Source organism: Etheostoma spectabile, unplaced genomic scaffold (genome assembly GCF_008692095.1).
Source record: "Etheostoma spectabile isolate EspeVRDwgs_2016 unplaced genomic scaffold, UIUC_Espe_1.0 scaffold00000905, whole genome shotgun sequence".
Lineage (NCBI taxonomy): Eukaryota > Metazoa > Chordata > Actinopteri > Perciformes > Percidae > Etheostoma > Etheostoma spectabile.
The window spans coordinates 1-23,496 of NW_022602663.1; the positions used below are offsets into that span (position 1 = coordinate 1).

The window sequence follows — 23,496 nt, forward strand, 5'->3', positions numbered from 1 at the left end:
AACCTTTCTGTGTAAAAAAAATATCAACTCAGACATTAGTTCCAGATGAAACACTAGTTTGTCAGAAGTGGGATTTGAACCCCACGCCCAGTGGAGACTGCAACCTGAACGCAGCGCCTTGGACCGCTCGGCCATCCTGACTGATCCAACAAATGTTCAGTAGGACCTGTCTCAAAAATTATAATATAGTGAATGAAACAGTCATGATATAGTAGGTTCTCAGTCATCCATGTCATAGTTAACAAGGGCGGTTTCTCAACTGTCAGCCCAAATATATCCAGACATGGAACATGGACATGAAAGTCACCAGTGTGGCAATGTCTTGACATTGGCAATAAATTGCACGGGATGTGAAGGGAATGTGCAAACAGCACCAAATCCTATGGTGGGAATCAAGATCCCCAATGTTTCTGTCCACAATGTCCACCTGAATCCAGAAATGTCCCTGCAAGATGGAAATAGACTGACAATTGGGTCAACATTGTGCAATTATCTTCAAAATGTCCAACTGATCCACAATATACCTGCCGGATGGGAAATAAACTGATAACTGTCTTTGTGGTCTAAACGTGTCGAATATTGGCCGTACAATGTCCACATTGAGTCCAGATGTGTCCGTTTTGGTTTCCTGATCCATGCTATTACCCCAAAAGTGCACAACTAGCCGAGGCAACTGGACTTGGGTAAAATGTCCTCCGCAGAGGTTTTGTCTCATCCAAGACACTTCTTAGTGGGTTTTTTTCACCATAAAGGGTTGGACACACTGCCCACCTACCCACCCATATCTGAAAATTCAACGCTGTGGGGAAAGGGGGGTTTCAAAGCTAATAGACCATTCAACCAGCAATTCTGATGCAATACACTGGCCCATCATTCGATGAGAGCACATTTTCAGTGATACCTAATTTTTATGGTGATTACGAGACTGAATGCAAAGTGTGTATCCCCCATGTAACTCAAAGCTTATCACTTCCAGTCAATACTGTCAATTTTTGAGCTCCTTCCTATTACATTTAACGACCATGTGACCAACATACTGTTTACAGTCTAAATTGCCAACCCTCTTAACCCTCTGAACCCGAGAGACTCGCCCACGAGCAAAAACAGCACCCTGATGATTCATTTTTAATCATTTATAATCATAAAAGCTAGAAACTCACCAAAAGTTGCAGCTAAAAGCTACGAGTTAGCGTTTATGGAGGTCCTTTCGGGTCTTTCTAGCCTCTACAGTGATTTTCTATCCAGCCTGGAACTTCCTGCCTTTTTTTCGGGGTTGTTGAGCATTAAATCCAAACCACTTTATGTCCATAATTCTTCGCGGTTTTTGCTTATTTATGCCACTACTCCGGGCTCCGTTTTCTGCCCTCTGTTTACGGAAGAAAAGGAAGTAATATGCCCATATATGGGAGACAACGTCACACAAAGAGTATGGAGTCCTAAAGAGGTCAATCTTCCTAGTCACACTATGGTCACACTAGTCTAGTATGCGATTAAGATGCTATAGGTGGAATAAAATCGATATCTACCGTTTTATAGAGGAACATGGACCCACTGGTTTGAGATTTGGGATGTATTTGGGCCTTATTTGAAGAATTGTAAATAGTATGTATTCCCTTTTTCTTTAAAGGGGAATTAGCTCAAATGGTAGAGCGCTTGCTTACATGCAAGAGATAGCAGGATCACCACCCGCATTCTCCAGAGGACTTTAGATTCTTCTTGTTTTGCAACACGAACATAAATCTGGACTTGTTACGACATACTATACTACAACTTTTAGGACTATTTCGACATATTATACTATGACTTTTTGTGACTTTTTATGAATTTTTTGACAACTATACTATGAATTTTTTATAAATATTTGTACAACACATAGACTTTTTATGTTTTTTTTGACATACTTTAGCATACTTTACTTTACGACATACTACACTACGACTTTTTAGGAATATTTATACATACTATACTATGACTTTTTATGACATTTTATGAATATTTTGACATATTATACTATGACTTTCATGATTGTTTTGACATACTATAGTATGACTTTTTATAAATATTTTGACATACTATAGTATGACTTTTTATGAATTTTTCGACATACTATACTATGACTTTTTATGACATTTAATGAATTTTTGTCATACTATACTATGACTTTATGAATTTTTTGACATAAACACTATGACTTTTATGATTTTTTTCAACATACCATGACTCTTTTCGAAAAGGGGGAATTAGCTCAAATGGTAGAGCGCTTCTTAGCATGCGAGCGGTAGCGGGATCAATGCCCGCATTCTCCAGAGGACTTTAGATTCTTCTTGTTTTACAACAAGAACTATAAATCTTGACTGTTTACAACATACTACACTACGACTTTTTATGTTTTTGTCGACTATCTATCCTATGACTTTTATGACTTTTTGAGATACTAAACTATGACTTTCATGATTTTTCCGTCATACTATACTATGACTTTTTATGATTTTTTTGTTATACTAAACTATGACTTTTTAGACATTTTATGAATTTTTGTCATACTAAACTATGACTTTATGAATTTTTGACATGTTATACTACAACTTTTTATGAATTTTTGACATACTTCTCTGACTTTTTTTGAATATTAGTCATATGACTATGCTTTTTTTTTTTTTGAATATTGTCATATTATACTATGACTTTTATGATTTTTTTGTCATACTAACTATGACTTTTATGATTTTTTTTCAACATAATATGACTCTTTTTGAAAAGGGGGAATTAGCTCAAATGGTAGAGCGCTTGCTTAGCATGCCAGAGGTAGCGGATCAATGCCCGCATTCTCCAGAGGACTTTAGATTCTTCTTGTTTTACAACAAGAACATAAATGGGACTTGTTACGACATACTACACTACGACTTTTAGGAATATTTCGACATATTTATATGACTTTTTATGTTTTCGTCCTATGACTTTTATGACTTTTTTGAGATACTATACTATGACTTTCATGATTTTTTTGTCATACTAAACTACGACTTTTTACAAATATTTTGACATAGTATACTATGACTTTTTATGATTTTTTTGTTATACTAAACTGACTTTTAATTACATTTTATGAATTTTTGTCATACCAAACTATGACGTTTATGAATTTTCTACATGTTATACTACACTTTTATGAATTTTTTACATACTATACTCTGATTTTATTACATTTTATGATATTTTGTCATACTATACTAGGACTTATATGAATTTTTGACATTTTATACTATGACTTTTTTTGAATATTTGTCATACTATACTATGACTTTTATGAATTTTCGACATACTATACTATGACTTTTTATGAATATTTTGACGTACTATACTATGAGTTTACTACGAGGCTTTGAATTTAATTAATTTGTGGATGAAAATATATTTCAAACTGAATCATTGTTTTTTTTGACACACACACACCACACAGCACACGCACACAAACAAGCACACTCACACGCACACACACTTTATGAATAAACCTCAGATAGTTCAACCTGTTTTATTAGGAAGTTGTTTTACACTCTTTCAAAGTAAAATATTCCTGCAACAAAACCTAAATAAGGCACTCGGGTTTGAAAACAGATGCAAACAGAAAAATAAAAACAAAACTGAGTTCTTCCGTTCTCCAACAAGAAATAAGGAGAATAAAAGGATCTGTCTCTGTCTTCATGATATCAGGTTGGCAATAATGAGCCAATCCCTTATTAAAATTTTTTATCAACACCCTTCACTCTTTGCAATTTTGCTCTGACATTGTTTATTTTAGAAAATGGTAACCAGCATTAAATGAGTAGTTTTAGGTCTGTGTGAATGTGGGCCGAGTATTTACCTCGGCTGAACTTGTGAACATCTCTTTGGCATATTCCCAGTCTGATCAAGTCCAGGTGCTGGAAAATCTGTGATTCACGTTTTGAGGGAATGGGATCTGCATGTGCTTTCTTACCAGAAAGTTTCTGGAAGTCCAAATGGCATCTTTGATGGCGGCCAGGTGAGCCACTGATTTGCAAAGTTACATGCTGGTATCTGTTTCTTTGGCCTGACGGATGGACAGACGACACAAAGCATAATACTTCTTGCCAAGACATAACAAGAAACAAAAAAAGGCGGGGGAGATAGAGTTAAGCCCTGAAAGAATAGAGAACTACAGACAAAAGTTATGAATAGTACCAAGTGTTACCAGAAGAGTTGGAAAAAAACTAGAACTTTAAAGTACAAATCTTTCTTCAAGAACTCTTTATTGTGGTCACATTGGCCCTCATTTCTGAAACGTGCATACGACCTAAAACCGGCGTAGGACGGGCGTACGCCGATTCCTACGCAAAGTTTGGCAAAGTATGTGGAGTACATAGGTCTCCACATACGTTGTTTTTATTAAGATTGAAGACCAAATTTTACGAAATTTTCCCACCATCGAGAGTGCTTTCGTAGCCTCGTTGGCGCAGTAGGCAGCGCGTCAGTCTCATAATCTGAAGGTCGTGAGTTCAACCCTCACACGGGCAGGTGTTTCAAAAACAAAAAAACACAACTGATACTGGAAATACAGTGACTTTCAGGTGGTTGAATACTGGCACAAGCACATGAATGGAAGTTGTGATTCTGTGGTTTTTTCTGAGATTGAGACAAGGAAAGGCATTCTTGCATTCTTTAAGAGGGTGGGGAGGCGTCTACCTCAACTGGTTTGGGGGTGAGAGAAAGAGACAGACAGAGAGAGAAGAGACATGGAGAATTGTAGCAGAGGGTGTCGAGCAGGGACATGGAGGCAGCAGGTGACTCTAACCACCGATCTAAACTCCTTAACAGTAGGAGTAGGGCAGTCACCACTACATCGTAATGATTTGTGATTATGCAACACGTTACCCAGAGGCTTTCTCCCTCAGAAACACCAAGGCTAGACAAGTGGCCAATAGTTTACTTCAACATTTTTCCCGGGTAGGGGTCCCCATAGAAATCTTAACCGATCAGAAAACTAACTCAACATTGAAGGAGATATACCCCCTGTTAGGGATCCGGGGCATTAAAACAACACCCTACATAGTTTGTGGCTTCATAAACAATATTGTATTATCTCATAGGTACTGGAAGCCACCCGTCTCCACCAGTGCATTTCTCAATGCCCAGATGTGTTACAAGATTTGCAGTGAGTGTTGTATTGTCCAGCAGAAGGGCAACAGATGTGTTACTTTTCGACTAGATTTACACCATAGCAGTGCAAGCATTTTGCCAAGGCTCACTTTCAGCCACCGCCATGTTTTGAAACCATATACAACATACTGTACAACATTAACATTACATGTTTTACCCAGTTTTCTTCTTTTATTCTGTAGTATTTCAATTTCTTTGCGGTAAGTCATCCCAAAGGATTATAAAGATAAGTCTGAGTCTGTCTCAGAAAAAAGTCAACAAATCTGAAAATCTTCAGGGTATGTAGCTCAGTGGTAGAGCTCCTGCTTTACATGTTACATGTTACCCCTAAGTGCAAACAGCAGAGCAGAATAGCACAGCGGAAGCGTGCTGGGCCCATAACCCAGAGGTCAATGGATCAAAACTATTCTCTATTAAATCCTATAGCAGAGGATGGTTCCTTGAACTTTCCCTGCAGTATAGCGACCCCTGCTGACCTATTACCTAAAACTACTCATCTCTTCCCCATTGACTCCTCCAAAATGACGCGTCTGCTTCTGAAGCATGAGTTTCTTGAATAAAGTAAAGATTGAGTATGCTGAGATCGAGTATGGTCACGTGACTGCACAACGACGTTTGATTGGTGAAACACAGTCATGTGGTAGAGCCTTCAGCGGAAGACTCTCTCTCTATAGCTCTCTCTGGAGCTGCTGGACAAAGATGGATGGATGGTTGGAACCCTGGTCACTAGCTCATTGTAATCTTGCATGACAGGCAATCCTGTAGGAGGTGCTGTAGCTTAGTGGTTAAAGCACCTGTCTTGTAAACAGGAGATCCTGGGTCCAAATCCCAGCAGTGCCTCATTATCAGTTAATGTTTATGTGATCTGCACTACAAAGAGTGTATATATTTGTTATTTGTTTTTGCTATAGTGCTTAACAAGCATTATATAATTTTGCCCAATTGTGGCGTGTTGAGGGCAATAATATCTAAAGTGAATGGATTGGACCCATTTTTAATGCTTTTAAACCTTGTTGTTGGGGCTGAACGTGGCCCAGGTGTACACCAGGACCCTGTGACATCACTGTTGGGTGGGGTTTCAGGTGCATGTGATGCTGACTGAGGTCAGAGGTGAAATGAACATGAACTTTACAGGCCAAGGCACTTTGGGCGCTGACTGTGTGATTTTAACATCTTCGATGCTGCTGTAATAAAAATTAATACATTTATTATTTGATATTAGTTGACTATATTGGGATATGCAACTGAAGGAAGAATCTTTATGCCTTTGCATTTTGGATGCTTTTCTGTTGTTTAGATATGGCTACATTCACATAAAGTATCAAAAGAGTACAATACTGCACTCTGTTCAGTTGCTTACACCAAGTTCCTCGTAGCTGCTAATCCAAGTTTATCTCCTGAGGAGATGATGACATACCAACAGAGGTAATCTCTGCAACAACAAGGTGCTGCTGGGATTTGAACCCAGGATCTCCTGTTTACTAGACAGGCACTTTAACCAACTAAGCCACAGCACCTCCACGAGTACCAACCGTGTTAAGTCTTAATTTATTTGGTGCAGAGACTACCTCTGTTTGCGTGTCATCATCATGTCAACCCAACTCCCGTTAAGATACCCTGGTAGCAAATGAAAATGGCATGTTACATTTACACAGAAACACCAATAACATGCCCACAAGGTGTTCTATTTGCCTGATAACTAATGAAATTAATTAATAAATGCACTACTTTGGCTCCACTACAGTTCTGTGTCAGTCAACTGCTCCATTTCACTCACCACAGAGTGAACTTTAACCAACTAAGCCACAGCACCTCTGGGGATGAACACGTTTCAGTAAACAACTGAACAGAGTACAGTGGAGTATTGTGCACTTTGGATACTTTATGTGAATGTAGCCATGTTTAAACAACAGAAAAATATCCAAGATGCAAAGGCATATAGGGAAGGATGATATTTTGAGAAATTACAGTTTATTGGCGGTTGACCTCAACTGAGGAGGTAATAAAGCGGTGGAAGGTGATTCTTCCTTCAGTTGCATATCCGATATAGTCAATAATATCAAATAATTAATTTATTAATTTTCATTCCAGAAGCATCGAAGACGTTAAAATCACACAGTCAGCGCCCAAAGTGCCTTGGCCGGTAAAGTTCATGTTTATTTCACCTCTGACCTCAGTCAGCATCACACGCCTGAAACCTCACCCAACAATGATGTCACAGGGTACTGGTGTACACCTGGGCCATGTTCAGCCCCAACAAAACAAGGATTAAAAGCATTAAAAAATGGGTCCAATCTATTTCCCTTTAGATATTTATTGCCCATCAACAGGCCACAACTGGGCAAAATTAAATTATGGTTGTTAAGCACTTTAGCAAAAATAAATAACAAATATATACACTTTGTAGTGCAGATAACATAAATATTAACTGATAATGAGACACTTCTGGGATTTGGACCCAGGATCTTCATTAAGTGATAACTAGGCACTGCTGGGATTTGGATCCAGGATCTCCTGTTTACAAGACACGCGCTTTAACCACTAAGCTACAGCGCCTTCTACAGATAAGCCTGTCTTGCAAGAATACAATGAGCTAATGAACAGGGTTGCTTCCATCCATCCATCTTTGTCCAGCAGCTCCAGTAGGGGACCCTTACGAACTCCGGCAAATGAAACAGCTGAACGTGTCCTTGAGCGACGCCTCAGGACTTACTATTCATAGGCAGGCCTACCGAGAACAATCCAACCTCCATGCCATAAGTCCCCTCATCACAAAGGTCATTACCACTCCCTCCGGTCAGGCCATGTTCCATCAACACTGAAAACAGCTGTTATCATGCCATTTCTCATGGAAAGCTTAAAACACAGTCCTAATTTAGTCCTCCTCAACAGTCAACATAGTGTTTGCTGTGTGGCGTGTCTGTTTTTATTTCTCCCATGTTAACAGTATTGACCAATACGGTAGGCATTCTAACCTCAGCTGACACGCTCACGCCATGCAGGCAGTGTGCAGGAGCCCTAAGCTTCCAAGGTAAGACTGAAATTCATGATAATAAAAACTTTATAATCTTCACACTAAAGTTGCAAAAACACCTCCAACAAAAGGCTTTTATTCGCTTTACATGGACACATGTAATGTTATGGTACAAAACAACATCACATGTCACTTTAGTGATCTAAAAAATCAGGCAATAACTGGGTTGCACATGTTAAGTATCAGCAACCATGTGGTAACACTTCATACAGTGATAACCAGGCACTGCTGGGATTTGGACCCAGGATCTCCTGTTTACAAGACAGGCGCTTTAACCACTAAGCTACAGCGCCTCCTGCAACTAAGTCCGTCTTGCAAGAATACAATGAGCTAGTGAAAAGGTTCTCTCCTTCCATCCATCTTTGTCCAGCAGCTCCAGCAGGGGACCTCAAACTGCCCTTTGCCGAGCCACATAAACCAGCTCCGACTGGGGGATCCCGAGGCGTTCCCAGGCCAGGTTGGAGATGTACTTTCTCCACCTAGTCCTGGGTCTTCCCCGAGGCCTCCTCCCAGCTGGACGTGCCTGGACCAGTTCTCTACGGAGAACCCCAGGAGGCATCCTTACCAGATGACCCAACCACCTCAGTTGTTTACACCAAGTACCTCCATAATGGCCATGCATCCGTGTTCATCCCCAGAGGTGCTGTGGCTTAGTTGGTTAAAGTGCCTGTCTAGTCAGCAGAAGTGCCTGGGTTCAAATCCCAGCAACACCTTGTTGTTGCAGAGATTACCTGTACTTGTTTTTAAGTTGCCTGCTAATCAGATGTTGTTGTGGGCGGGGCATTAAGTCTGACACAGTGGTGAGTGAAATGGAGCAGTTGACTGACACAGAACTGTAGTGGAGCCAAAGTAGCGCATTTATTAATTAATTTCATTAGTTATCAGGCAAATAGAACACCTTTTGGGCATGTTATTAGTGTTTCTGAGGAAATGTAACATGCAATTTTTATTTGCTACCAGGGTACTTTCACAGGGATTGGGTTGATGATGACACGCCAAAACAGATAATCTCTCCAACAACAAGGTGCTGCTGGGATTTGAACCCAGGATCTCCTGTTTACTAGACAGGCACTTTAACCAACTAAGCCACATCACCTCCACAAGTAGCATCACTGTTAAGTCTTAATTTGTCTTTTACCTTGTATAAGCTAAACATACAGTATACTGACTGGCAGTATTGGGAGTAACGGGTTAAGTTGCCTAGGCTTGGCGGATCAATCCTATCCAGTCAGTCTGCAGAAGAGCTATAAGTACCTGGCAGGTCTCTCCCTTCAGCAGTTTGAGAACGCCAGCCCACTCCTTCCCATTGGTGCTGATCATCCACATCTCACCCCCATAGAGCCAGTGAAGCTCGGTCCAATAGATGGAACACTCACCATTTGAACCAGACTGGGGGGGAACGTTTCAGAGCCCAGCACGGATCGTGGAGCAACAGCTACGGCCGCAACAGTACCTTCTGACGTCCACTGTTCCTTCCAACATGGAGCTCTTCCAGATTGTTGAGAATCTCTTGCAGCTGGATGTGCTGCCACACAAAAATGAGAAAGTGGTAACCAGGTCAAGACAAGACCAGGAGGCAGTAAGTCTACTTGAAGAGAAGACTACGCGTGTGGAGGTGGACAGAAAACTCCACTATGCTGTAACAGCTTCCCTAACTCACCCGGCAAGGGAAAAGTACAACGCATATAAATTAAGGTAATGGGTGGATCTCTCTCTATTGGCTATAATTATAATATAAATTCAGATTTTTTTTTTTTTTAAAGATTATTTTAGGCCTTTAATTGAGAGGTCAGTTGAAGATATGAAAGGGGAGAGAGAGGGAGAGTGACATGCAGCAAAGGGACTCAGGCTGGATTCGAATCCCGGCCGGCTGCGTCGAGGAGTAAACCTCTATATATGGGCACCCGCTCTACCGAATGAGCTATTTGGGTGCCCCAGCTTTTTTGTTCTGCAAGCTCTCACCTTTTGCCCCATATGTCAGCCTACTTATTCTCTACAATAAATGCTCCAGTCCTTTCTTTGCATTAATACTGGTTCTTAACATGCTTCCACTGACTCAGATTATAGAAAACAACCAAATAAGTTACCATAGTTTTGCGGACGAAACACAAACTTACATAACCTTATCGCCAGGGGACTATAGTCCAATACAACAATTGATTAAGTGCATTGAACAAATTAACGGCTGGATGTGCCAGAACTTTCTGAAATTAAATGAAGGAAAAACTGAGGTGGTTGTTTTTGGAGCAAAAGAGGAACGATTAAAAGTCTGCGCTCAGCTTCAAACAACAATGTTAAAAACAACAGACAAAGCCAGAAATCTTGGTGTAGTCATGGACTCAGACCTGAATTTTAACAGCCACATTAAGACAATTACAAAGTCAGCCTATTATTACCATAAGAATATATCAAGGGTAAAAGGACTTATATGTCAACAGGATTTGGAAAAACTGGTCCATGCTTTCATCTTCAGTAGACTTGACTACTGTAACGGGGGTCTTTACAGGTCTCCCTAAGATATCAGTCAGACAGCTGCAGCTGATTCAGAACGCTGCTGCTCGAGTCCTCACTAAGACCAAGAGACTGGATCACATCACTCCAGTTCTGAAGTCTTTACACTGGCTTCCTGCACCTCAAAGAATTGATTTCAAAGTACTTTTGCTAGTTAATAAACCGTAACGGTTTAGGTCCAAAATACATTTCTGATCTGCTACTACACTATGACCCACCCAGACCTCTCAGGTCATCTGGAAAGGTCTACTTTCTGTCCCCAGAGTCAGAACTAAACAGGGGAAGCATTTTAAGCTTGTTGCGTATTTCATTAACAGTGTGTTGGGGTGTTGGGGGCAGGTGGGGCTTGAAAATTCCCCCTTCCCCCAATTTTACCATCACTTTTTACTGACAAAATCAAGTCTGTGTTTTGGTAAAAATATTTTGTATCAAATGTTTCCTGTTGTCAAATAATATCGGAAAGCTGAATCGGGCAGTGGAGCCATGAAAAGACCCCACGACAATCTACCTGACCATAGCCTTTCAAGTCAGTGACAAATCCAAGCTGCATTTCCTTTTTAGCAATATTTAATTTCCAATTTTGGCAAAAGTAGTTTGTCGTCCAATAGATGGTGGAAACTAGGCTTATCTGCTGTCACCTTTGACCGAAAAAATCAAGTTTAATGTTGGTAAAATGTTTTGCTTCAAAAGTGGTCTTTCGGCCAATAAATCAGAAAGCTCAATCTGGCAGTGGAGCAATAAAAACACCACATGCCAAACAAACTACTTAACAATTGCCTTTCTAGTCACTGACTGATCACATTTACTTGATGGAAAATTGCTAACATGATATTTTTTGTGGTTAGTTGGTCTAGCAGTATGTTTCTTGGTTTGGGTGTGAGAGATCCTGGGTTCAACTGCTGGACGAGCCCTGAAGGCAGGAGCTGTTCAAACCCTAATCTGTACTTTTAAATCCAGTTTATTGTTAAATTAACCCAGATTAGTAGCCAGCACAATTGTAGTACAGCATGTTGGCAATTTTCATATCCTGCTTCAACAGCACGCAATAGAAAAAAACTGGGAAAAGATATGAGGAACAATGAGCAGGACATGACTCTCCTTGTTCATTGGTCTAGGTTTGTGATTATCGCTTAGGGTGCGATAGGTCCTGGATGAGACTACTTTGCATAGAAGTAGAGGAATGGATTGAATAATCTGGTTTATTTATTGAATATGATGGAAAAGAGTGTCTCACACGAAGGTTTCATGATTATCACGTAAAGCCTGTCGTAAAAGGATTTCTGCGCTCATATCTAGACAACCTCTTTTTTTTGTTTCATGTTATGTCTTGGCAAGAAGTATTATGCTTTTGGGTCGTCCGTCCAGCTCTACATCACAATCAGAAATTCTTGATTGATCCCTGAAGGGAAACTCTGGAAAAGAAACTTCTCCTTCGAGCCAGAATTGAACCAGTGACCTAAGGATTTCAGTTTTATGCCTCTACAGTCCTCCGCTCTACCAACTGAGCTATCGAAGGATTTTAACTGTGTCGGGCTCGGGTCGGGCTCGGACATAAATATCTTAATGCCTGTCGGGCTCGGGTCGGGTTCGGTTACTGCTCTGTCGGACGCGGGCCGGGCTTGGACAGAAAAATCCGGCCCGATCCGCACTCTAATGCACATGCCCATTCTTGTGATTTCTGAATAATCAGGGGCTGTAGCTCAGTCTCAATGCCCAGATGTATTACAAGATTTGAAGTGAACACTGCATTGCTCAGAGATGGTGGTATAGTGGTGAGCATAGCTGCCTTCCAAGCAGTTGACCTGGGTTCGATTCCAGCCATCACAGTAGCTTTCATTGAGTTGTGTTAATTGCAATTTTTTTTTTACAAGAAGTCAGCAGAAAGGTTACTTGCCAACCTGGTTTGATAAAATGTCTTTGAGCTGCATGATTATGGCCAAAATGATAACGACAAATACTTTGATCAATATGGAGATCACGATTAATTATCACAATTACTTGTGGATTTTCTACTCCAAAGTGCTGGAAAGGAAGGTTTCACCAATCGTTGAACCTCAGGTTAACAAGGAACAATCTCAGCAAAGTTATTGATGGATGATTCTAGTTACTTCACCAAGTTCAGGCCAAATGACACAGGTGTAAGAGACCACATTGGTTGGCTTCCAGCTATGTAATATAGCTGGAATATGGCAGTGGTGGGATTTTAACCCACGCCTCCAGAGAGACTGGAGCCTAAATCCAGCGCCTTAGACCACTCGGCCACAATACCTGCAACTATCAACTCTCCACATCGTGACAGAAGCAGGGACCGTAACTAACGGTATGCTTGTTAATGTTATGGAAAAAAAGCCTTTGCAAGTAAAAAGCCAATACTTTATTAAAACTGCTAATACTTTATTAAAAAAATTATCACACTTTGTCATTTTTCTCTGGCATTGTTGATTATTAGAATATTGTAACCAGCATTAAGTGAGTAGGTTTAGGTCTGTGTGAATATGGGCTGAGCATTTACCTGGGCTGAATTTGTGAACATCTTCTTTTGCATATTCACTGTAAAGAGCCATTACTCCTCCAACTGCCAACTATTGTTCTAGAGACAATAGGATATACAGTTTTAGATTGCAAGGTAACTGTCAAAGACCAAAGACTACACGGAAATACCTCAAGTGATCAAAACAGTTTGCCAAAATTCGCAGCATATAAAACCACTCTTTAAAATATGTTCATGTACCATTCAAAAACAAAAGTACAATCGTAAAACACATACTACTTAGATACTGCAGCCATCCTGATCACAGCCACAGGGGGATCTGCATGTGCTTTCTTACCAGCAAGTTTCTGGAGGTCCAAATAGCATCTTTGATGGCAACAAAGGTTAGCCACTGTGTGAGCCACAAAGTGTATAGCTGTAAATCTGCTCCCTAAAAACAATAACTGGTCCAGCAGTCCTTTCCCTCTTTGGCTTCTTGGTTAGCTATAAACACCCTTGGGTGGACTTGAACCACCATCCTTTCGGTTAACAGCCGACTGCGCTGACCTATTGCGCCACAGAAACTGCGCTTGTCTGACATTTTATGAGCGGGAGCTCGATCTTTAAGCCACAAGCATTTGCTTTATGGCTTTTTGAGGTCGTGCTGCACATGTATGCTTATCAGGCTATTTTCCTGTTGCTCAGAAATTGGGGAAGCTGACTCATGCGGAAATGTAGAAGCTGGACGTGCATTGTACTGTTCTTAGATGTCAATTGGATTCTGACTTTGAATTCAAATATTTGGCATCCAAGAAAATTCCAGAACTGATGATGTATCAGTCATTTTGCTGGTGGTTTCTTGGTCACAGCAACAAGCTTGATCATACAGTTACACGCCATGTATCACAAAACTGTTGGGTGGGGCCTTATGTATTTGCTTGTATTACATCAAGTGACCTGCATACCAATGACCGTCAGAGATGGCAAAAGTACTCACTGGCCATACTCAAGTAGAAGTACAGATAATTGTGTTAACAAATACTCTGGTAAAAGTAGAAGTACTGATTTAACTTCTTTACTCAAGTAAAAGTAACAAAGTACAGGCTTAGCAATTTACTTAAAAAGAGTAAGAAGACTCGCCCCAATGGTGCTATTAAAAACCTCCTTCACCATTCTGGCTGGGACAATGTCTAAGGGACAGTTGGCAGGTTTCATGTGTTGTACAACCTCAACACAGGCTTAAATTCCTCAAACACAGCTGAGTGTGTAGGAGAAGCAGATAAAAAGACCTTAAAATTAGCACTAGGTTATTTTCCTGATAGATGCTACTTTGTCAATAAAATAAACGAGAAATTTCTCACACGTTCTAATTGACACATCTGTTGGAGCAGAGGTGCATGAATTTATGACAGAGTTAATAGTATTACATAACAATCTAGGTTTGTGGCGATTGCTAGCTATGACAGAAGAGAGATGCTGCATCTTCACCACCTTCACAGCATTCTGGTATGTGATAGACTGTCCCTTAATACACCCAGTGACACATGTAGATTGTCTTTCCATCTTTGTTCAGCTTGTCTGCAGTGTTGTTTAAGGGCCCTTGTGGTGTCATTTAGCCAGGGGTCCGCCTTAGGTTTAACAGCTTTAATCTGAAAAGGGGCAATGGAGTCTAGGATTTCAGTGCATGTGGAATGGAACACAGAGAGAATGTGATCTGGGGAAGAGGGAGAGACCAGACCATTCTTGGCATAAAACTGTGATCTCACAAACGCAGGTGCAAACTCTCCAGCTGAAGAGGAGGTGATGCAGAGGTGCCTAGAAGCTGAGGAGACAGGCTTAATTGCGGGTGGTGTCTATGTCTGTGGATCTTCATGGAGGCAGCTTGATTGATTGTTATGCTCCCTTATTTGTGCGATATAACCGAGATCTAATTTTTTATCAAACCCGGGTTGCGAGAGTAACCTTTCTGGTTACTTTTTGACAAATAAAGCAAGTAACGTCACTCAAAGAAAGTTACTGGCTGGGAATCAAAGCCATATCAACTGCTTGGAAGGCAGCTATGCTCACCACTATACCACCATCGCTCACTGTATCTGTACTCCGATTGCCCTGTTTTTAAAACACCAGCCAATCACAAGTGTTACATGTGAATAATCAATGTGTGAGTAATCAGGAAGCTCACATTAAAAATAGCTGCAAGGTCTACTAAAGACTATTAGTCTCTAATAATTTATCAGCTCACCACTATACCACCATCACCTGATAAAGCAATGTTCACTGAAAATCTTGTAATACATCTGGGCATTGCGACTCAAAATGGGGTCTATCACTGAGCTCCAGCCCCTGAAGATTTTCAGATTCTTTTGATTTTTTGGTGAGATCACTGAATAAGAGAAGAAACCTGGGTGGAATATGTAATGATAATGTTGTATATGGCTTCAAAACCTGTTAGTGGCTGGAAATCAAACCATGGCAAAATGCTTGCACTGCTATGGTATAAATCAAAGTTAAAAAGTAACATCACTAAAAGACAGCTACTGCGATTGCTGAGAAGCCAACACCGGTCAACTGCTTGGAAGGTAGCTATGCTCACCACTATCACTGGGCAATGTACTGCTCCCTGCAAATCTTGCAACACATCTGGACATAGAGATTGATTTTTGCATTAATCACCATGAACACAAGGAGATTGCCCTTTAATACTTTTCTCTTTCAGAATAAGAGCTTCTGCAGCTCTTTTATAGACTGGACAATAACACTTGTTGGAGATGGTATATGTAGCGTATCGCTACCGTGACGGCTGACACGCGCCCCGTCACAGTTACCTACAATTTTGTTAATGAATGAGTATTTCACATTGAACACTTACTATTGGGTGGTCATTAAAAACAGGGCATTGCAAGTCAGAAACGGGTCTCTAGGTACTTCACTAAGCTATGTCACAAGGGACAACCTCATCCGAACGCCAAGTCATCACATTGGTTACCTTCCAGCAATGTAACATTTGCAAATGGCAGTGGTGGGATTTGAACCCACACCTCCAGAGAGACTGGAGCCTTAATCCAGCGCCTTAAACCACTCGGCCACACTACCAGCACATGACTATGCTTCATATCGTAACACACACAGGGACCTTAACTAACGTAATGCTTGTTAACTGTTATCACTCTTTGTCATTTTTCTCTGGCATTGTTGATTATTAGAATATTGTAACCGGCATTAAGTGAGTAGGTTTAGGTCTGTGTGAATATGGGCTGAGCATTTACCTGGGCTGAATATGTGAGCCATTACTCCTCCAACTGCCAACTATTGTTCCAGAGATTATAGGATATACAGTTTTAAATTGCAAGGTAACTGTCAAAGACCAAAGACTTCATTGAAATACCTCAAGTGATCAAAACAGTTTGTCAAAATGGGAAAGGTCAGGTTTTTTATTGCAAATTCCAGCACAGTTCTAAAATTATTCTTTAAAATCTGTCCATTTACCATTCAAAAACAAAAGTACAATCATGAAACACATACTACTTAGATAGAAGGAACTTGTTCAGGTGGCAATGAAATGATTCCAGAGACGTGGACCCTCTGGCACAGCGATACTTGGTCAGGACAACACCCCCCTTCTTGATATTACCCATCTCTGTATGAAGCTGCACACCAGGCAGGTCCTGGATGCACTTGATGTGTTGTTACTGCACACGCCAGATATCACAAAACTGTTGGGTGGAGCCTCATGTATTTGCTTGTATTACATCAAGTGACCTGCATACCAATGACCGCAAAGTTTTATATGTACATGGTTTCTAAAGGCCCCTTGGTGATCTTTGGGCTGCTCTATGGTCTTCAGCTGGAGGATAAATCCCAGAGTTGGCACACTCCAGGTTATTAAAGCAACACACATCCCTGGGTGGACTTGAACCCCCATCCTTTCAGCTAATAGCCTACTGCGCTGACCTATTGCGCCACAGAGACTGCGCCTGTCTGATGTTTAATTAGCGGGAGCTCGATCTTTAAGCCACAAGCACTTGCTTTATGGCTTTTTGAGGTTGAGCTGCACATGTATGCTTATCAGGCTATTTTCCTGTTTATATTTCCTTAGAAATTTGGGAAGCTGACTCATGCGGAAATGTAGAAGCTGGACGTGCATTGTATTGTTCTTACATCTCAATTGGATTCTGACTTTGAATTCAAATATTTGGCATCCAAGACATTTTTAAACTGATGATGCATCAGTCATTTTGCTGGTGGTTTCTTGGTCACAGCAACAAGCTTGATCATTGACATACAGTTGCCCGCCACATATCACAAAACTGTTGGGTGGGGCCTTAAGTATTTGCTTGTATTACATCAAGTTTTCCAATAACATTAACAAGCATAACGTTGATTACGGTGCCTGTGTTTGTCATGATGTGGAAAGTTGATAATTGCAGGTAGTGTGGCCGAGTGGTCTAAGGTGCTGGATTAAGGCTCCAGTCTCTCTGGAGGCTTCAAATCCCACCACTGGCATTTGCATATATTACATAGCTGGAAGGCAACCAATGTGATGTCTTACAGCTGTGGCATTTGGCATCAAATCTTGTAATACATTTGGGCATTGAGACTGGTTCAAATCTGGCTCGAAGGAGCAGTCTTTTCCAGAGTTTCCCTTCAGGGATCAATAAAGAATTTCTGATTCTGATGTAGAGATGGACAAACAACCCAAAAGTATAATACTTCTTGCCGAGACATAACAACAAACAAAAAAACTGACTATTGTAAGTAATGAATGGCTTCATGAATAGACAACCATCATCCCAATGTATTCCATTAACATCTATGAGTGGTCAATTAGAGTCCAATAACTTTCTTTGGGGCAACTCCTTTTTCCTCCAGATAGAGCTCATTCAGCTATAGAAAGTACCACTTAGTGCTGAATATCTATTCCAAAACTCCCATTCTTTTATTTATTTAGCTAGCGGTGGACAACTGGTGAAATGTACTTGCTCTGCATGTGTTAGTGTCTGATGATGAACTCACAACCAAGACAACCCCAAAGAGAAGCACTTATGAACACAATGATCATCAGTGTCTTTATTTGAGGTGATCTGAATGTGATTACAATGACATCTTAAGTTGCAGTCTTAACCAATAGAAACGTTTATGAACATTAGTGCAAACAGGTATAGAGCTACTTGTCATCTTGTTGTGGCTGAGTGGTTAAGGCGATGGACTAGAAATCCATTGGTGTCTCCCTGCGCAGGTTCAAATCCTGCTGACAACGAGCGCTGTTTTTTAAGAGTGGAGAGTCACAGTATACCAAATCGCAGATGTGCCTTCATAAAAATATTGTCTTATCTCATAGGTACTGGAAGCAACCAGTCTCCACCAATGTATTTCTTATCAATCTGTCTTACAAGATTTGCAGTGAACGTTGTATTGTCCAGCAGAAAGGGAACAGGTTGTTACTTTTCGACTATGATTTATACCATAGCATTGCAAGCATTTTGCCCAGGTTTGATTTCAAGCCACCGCATATTTCAATTTCCTTGCAGGAGTCATCCCAAAAGGATTAATAAAGATAAGTGTAAGTCTATCTCAGAAAAAAGTCAAAAGAATTTCAAAATCTTCAGGGGATGTAGCTCAGTGGTAGAGCTCCTGCTTTACATGTATGAGGACCTGGCATCTCCAGCAGGTATTATGGTAGAGTCTTTAAAAGAGCTGCAACAGATATTACCTCCTGTGGTAATCTGACTGGTAGACAGCACAACAAGCACTTTGAACGTACATGTTTTACAGTTTCTATTTACAGTATTTATTACTTGTAGTGTAGTATATTTACTGTATTACACTCCAGTTTTACGTGTGTTACAGCGGGAATAAAAGGTATGAGCACTGTAGTTTCTTTTTTTATGGGTGAAATAATCTCAACATGCCATTAAGTTTACTCTTCAGCAGGTGGAGACATTTCACTTCAGACACTTGCAACATCAGTTGCTGTGTTAAACATCAACAGACTGGATATATACTTACTGAAGATACAAAGCACAGGAAATAGTAGAAGATGGTTCGATCCATCAACCTCTGGGTTATGGGCCCAGCACGCTTCCACTGCTAATATTAATATAAAGGCTTATATTGCAATCTCGTCACCCTACATGTAGGTGTACCTATTTTTAAATAAACACTGTAGTTTATGTAGTGTTTTTTAATTTTACCTGTGTTTTTTTTCTGTGAGGGACAGCTCTGTCAGGCTTATTTATGTAGCATGGAAGCTAGCATTGGCTAACTAGCAGCCAGCCTGCTTCTAAACAAATACTTTTTAATTATCTCAACACTTTTTAACAGTCAAACTGAAACACTGGCGGTGAGCTCCAGGTCCTGCAGCTGCAGACGGACATGGATAGCTTCAGACCCGCTCACCACTAGTGTTGGTGGATTAGCAAGCTAGCGTTAGAAAACTAACCCCGCTTATAAATAAATACATTTTAATTATCTCAACACTTTAAACAGTCAAACTCAAACAATGGGGTGAGCTCCAGGTCTTGCAGCCACGGACGGACCACCATCAGTAGGTATAATGCGTGCCTTTTAAATTACTTTTTTTTTTGTTAGCGGGCTGGTTGGTTAGTTCGCTAACGCTAGCTTGCTATTCCCCCAACACTGGCGGTGGGCTCATGGGGGGTTGCGCCGCTGCTATCGGGTCTGGAGCTTTCCGTGTCCCGCTGGAGATCAGATCCCGTTGAGGTCGGCAGCGGAGCTTTCTAGCGATGTTTCCCCGCTGGCCGAGCCCCACTGACGGCGGACCGTCTGCGTCTGCAGCACCTGGAGCTCAGCGCCAGTGTTTCAGTTTAACTGAGCCTCACTTCCAGAGGTGGGTAGTAACGAGTTACATTTACTCCGTTACATTTACTTGAGTAAGTTTTTGAAAAAATTGTACTTCTAGGAGTAGTTCTAAATCACTATACTTTTACTTTTACTTGAGTAGATTAGGGAAAAATAAACTGTACTCTTACTCCGCTACATTAGGCTACAATGAGCTCGTTACTCGTTACTACGCGTCATTGTTTTTACCCCAGCGTACGTCTCATTTCAATGTTTTATTTTGACAGAGAGAGAGTCTCCGCTGAAGGGTCTACCACGTGACTGTGCTTAACCAATCACACGTCGTTGTGCAGTCACTTGACCATACTCGTTTCAGTAGCGGGAGGGGTTAGCTTTACAGTCGTAGCAAAGACGTCAGAATCAAACGTTGCCAAGCAACGCAAACAGGAGGACCCCCCCCCCGGCCTCATAGTGATAGCATGGTTATCTTTTAGGAAAGTGCGAAACAGCAGCTAAGTTATGCGGTGTGTTCAGGGTCTACCAAAACAAACGGACATGTCAGCGTTCAAAAACTCAACATCTAACCTGAGGAAACGTAGCGGTAGTTTTAGTTTTTACTGTGGAGAGGTGGATGTTTGTCTTTTAGGTTACATACAGTATGTTTTACACATGCAGTATCCATCCTAATTTGATGTGACTAGTCTCTCAAGTAAACTATTTGGTAATTAATAAATTATTTTTAATTTATTTTATTGATTGGATGAACTATAATTTGCCTAAATAGGATTATTTTGTATTTTTGTCGGTCTGATTGATGCTTGTGTTAAGAAATAAATCAGACGTTCTTCAACAATTATTCACTACTTGAGTAGTTTTTTCATCAAGCACTTTTTTACTCTTACTCAAATAATTATTTGGATGACTACTTTTACTTTTACTTGAGTCATATTATTCTGAAGTAACAGTACTTTTACTTGAGTACAATTTTTGGCTACTCTACCCACCTCTGCTCACTTCCCATACCAAACCCCGTCGGACTAACGTCACATCCACACGTTGCCCACATGGCTACCTGTCTTAAAGGGGAATGGTCGGATGGTAATAATCATGTAAAGGAGAAACGGTGAAAGGTTACTTTTCTATCAAGCAGCAAAAAAGTATTAACGTCAACATCGTAACGTCCTGCAATGTGACTTTCGCGCATGCACACATCGCGATGTCAATGCTAAAACACAATATTGTTCAGCCCTAACTGACGATATGCTTCAGTAAGCTAGTTTGCCACTTTTATCTTGGTAATGCCACATGTAAGTATATCTTAGTTTATTTAGATACCCAACATAGGTATACTACGTACACTGTATAACAATACATTACGTGTTTCTTTATTTCATCTTACATTTTTGCTAGCCTGTTGTGTAGTTATATTGTTTTTACAATTATCTTTGTTTAATATCTGTGACTCATTACTATCTAAGTAACTGGTCATTGTGTTTTCTCCCAGTTTCACCCTTGTTACTCAAATAAACGTGTTACAATGATCCCAGTCGCCAGTGCTTGATGGTGGAAGGTGTTTAGCTGCTGGTCAGATTGCACAGCGTTACGTGCGTGCAGGACAATACGTATTTCATGGTAATTTTAGAATAACAGAGGTGAAGAGATTCCCTGGAAAATACCAGAAGCATTTCCAGGTAATCTCTGCACCTCTGTTATTGTAATATTACCATGTAATAAAAATTGAAACAGGCAGTTTTGCATTTTGCACCACTGCCTTCTAAAGCTCTGGCCAGGCGCCATTCCTCGCCTAAAACAATATAGCCAACAAATGGCTAACAAGTCAAGGAACAGCAAGAGACTTGGTATTTAAGAATACAACTGACTATGTGACAGATGTGTAATCTGTCATGTCCTGCCTTCTGAAGCTCTAGCCAGGCACCATTCCTCGCCTAAAACAATATGAGTCATTCCAGTAAGTGAAAAGAAAACTCACATCTACAAAGATAAATTTGAAAGATGTGACTCCCTGATGGTCTAGTGGCTAGGATTCGGCGCTCTCACCGCCGCGGCCCGGGTTCGATTCCCGGTCAGGGAATGGTCAGGACTTGAAAGACTCAGGTGTGATGTTTGAAAGAATAAGTTCCTGGACTTGATTTGGATTTGTCAAAATCTTCCTCATTAGTTTAAATGAACTGACAACATCAGTTATATGACTTACAGTTCTCAAAGACGCACACAATCTCAACTGGTTATCCTTTAGACAGCTAGTCTCTTTTTCTTTTCTCTCACTTTTTCTCTCTGTCTGGCCTTATGTATTTGCTTGTATTACATCAAGTGACCTGCATACCAATGACCGTAAAGATTAAATGTACAGTACATGGTTTTCAGAACTGTACCTTCAGATAAAGGTAAGGCCACTTGGGTTATCTTTGGGCTGCTCTATATTCACCTGCAGAATGATAAACCCTAGAGTTGGCTTACTCCAGGTTATTTAAGCAACAAACGTCCCTGGGTGGACTTGAACCACCATCCTTTCGGTAACAGCCGACTGCGCTGACTATTGCGAACAAGGTGAGGGCCATGTGGGGCCTCTGAGCATCATTTATAGACTAATTAATTATTCTCGAGTCAAATTTTTATTGGAAAACACATACTTACATGACCATAGAATATTTTTAGTTTTCTCCTTTTTAAGTAATGCATTTAGTATCTCCATACTTCCAGCCAACAATCTCCTATATTACTGACACATTTCATCTATCCTCCATCTGTACAGGCTTAGCAATATAATTAAAATATAAAAGTAAAAGTAGCCTTATGAATGACAAAGCTCCCTGGACCAGACAGATGTTACTAGAGAGCACACTGAGAAACTACAGTGGACATGGAGAAAAGACTCTTTATTCTTTATTCTTTATATGCCATTGCCTACATTTTAAATGGCCGTCTGCCAATAGGCCTAAAACATACATAAACATATAGCCTATTTATATTGACAGAGACTGGGACTCCAGGTTGTTAAGATTCTGACCGAGTAGCAAGATATGTGTGATTTTGTGAGAAGTTTGTGTATGTTCCAATTTAATTAGAGTAAATTTTGTAATGGTAACTCCAGGGAAATTATTTGAAATTTAGTGAGGACTAGATTAGAACTGGATTTAAAGCTGATTCTGGTTTCCAACTTCGGCCCAGGTGTGTCTGTTAAAACACAGATGGAGACAACTTCTCTCTGTTGATTTATTACAATCAATCATCAGTATAAACATGGGGGGGGGGGGCAGCTCTGCTATGAATGTGTGTGTGGTAATAAAGAAATAAACAACATTGTAAAGATCAAGCTCAAGATCAAGATAACTTTATTGTCTCCTGAGGGAAATTTGTCTTGGGCATCAGTACTACATTATGCTGCTGTAAACAACATTAAACACAGAGACTTTTTCACACACATACAACATACAACCCACCCTACATTGCAGACAATGCACAAGTATCATGACCTTCCCCTGTCAAT

At 40.5% G+C, this 23,496-nt stretch overlaps 8 non-coding genes across 8 annotated transcripts; 2 read left to right on the plus strand and 6 right to left on the minus strand.

Moving 5' to 3' along the window:
• The first annotated feature begins 5,942 nt into the window (after window positions 1–5,942).
• Window positions 5,943–6,015, plus strand: trnat-ugu (transfer RNA threonine (anticodon UGU)). The gene has a single exon. It is a non-coding gene; the product is annotated as a tRNA-Thr (tRNA).
• Window positions 6,016–6,618: 603 nt separating this feature from the next.
• On the minus strand, window positions 6,619–6,692 carry trnat-agu (transfer RNA threonine (anticodon AGU)). Its single transcript has one exon. It is a non-coding gene; the product is annotated as a tRNA-Thr (tRNA).
• A 966-nt stretch (window positions 6,693–7,658) lies between these two features.
• Window positions 7,659–7,731, minus strand: trnat-ugu (transfer RNA threonine (anticodon UGU)). Its single transcript has one exon. It is a non-coding gene; the product is annotated as a tRNA-Thr (tRNA).
• A 698-nt stretch (window positions 7,732–8,429) lies between these two features.
• Window positions 8,430–8,502, minus strand: trnat-ugu (transfer RNA threonine (anticodon UGU)). Its single transcript has one exon. It is a non-coding gene; the product is annotated as a tRNA-Thr (tRNA).
• Window positions 8,503–9,231: 729 nt separating this feature from the next.
• On the minus strand, window positions 9,232–9,305 carry trnat-agu (transfer RNA threonine (anticodon AGU)). Its single transcript has one exon. It is a non-coding gene; the product is annotated as a tRNA-Thr (tRNA).
• A 3,602-nt stretch (window positions 9,306–12,907) lies between these two features.
• trnal-uag (transfer RNA leucine (anticodon UAG)) lies at window positions 12,908–12,989 on the minus strand. The gene has a single exon. It is a non-coding gene; the product is annotated as a tRNA-Leu (tRNA).
• Window positions 12,990–16,201: 3,212 nt separating this feature from the next.
• On the minus strand, window positions 16,202–16,283 carry trnal-aag (transfer RNA leucine (anticodon AAG)). The gene has a single exon. It is a non-coding gene; the product is annotated as a tRNA-Leu (tRNA).
• A 5,725-nt stretch (window positions 16,284–22,008) lies between these two features.
• On the plus strand, window positions 22,009–22,080 carry trnae-cuc (transfer RNA glutamic acid (anticodon CUC)). The gene has a single exon. It is a non-coding gene; the product is annotated as a tRNA-Glu (tRNA).
• The last annotated feature ends 1,416 nt before the right edge of the window (window positions 22,081–23,496 follow it).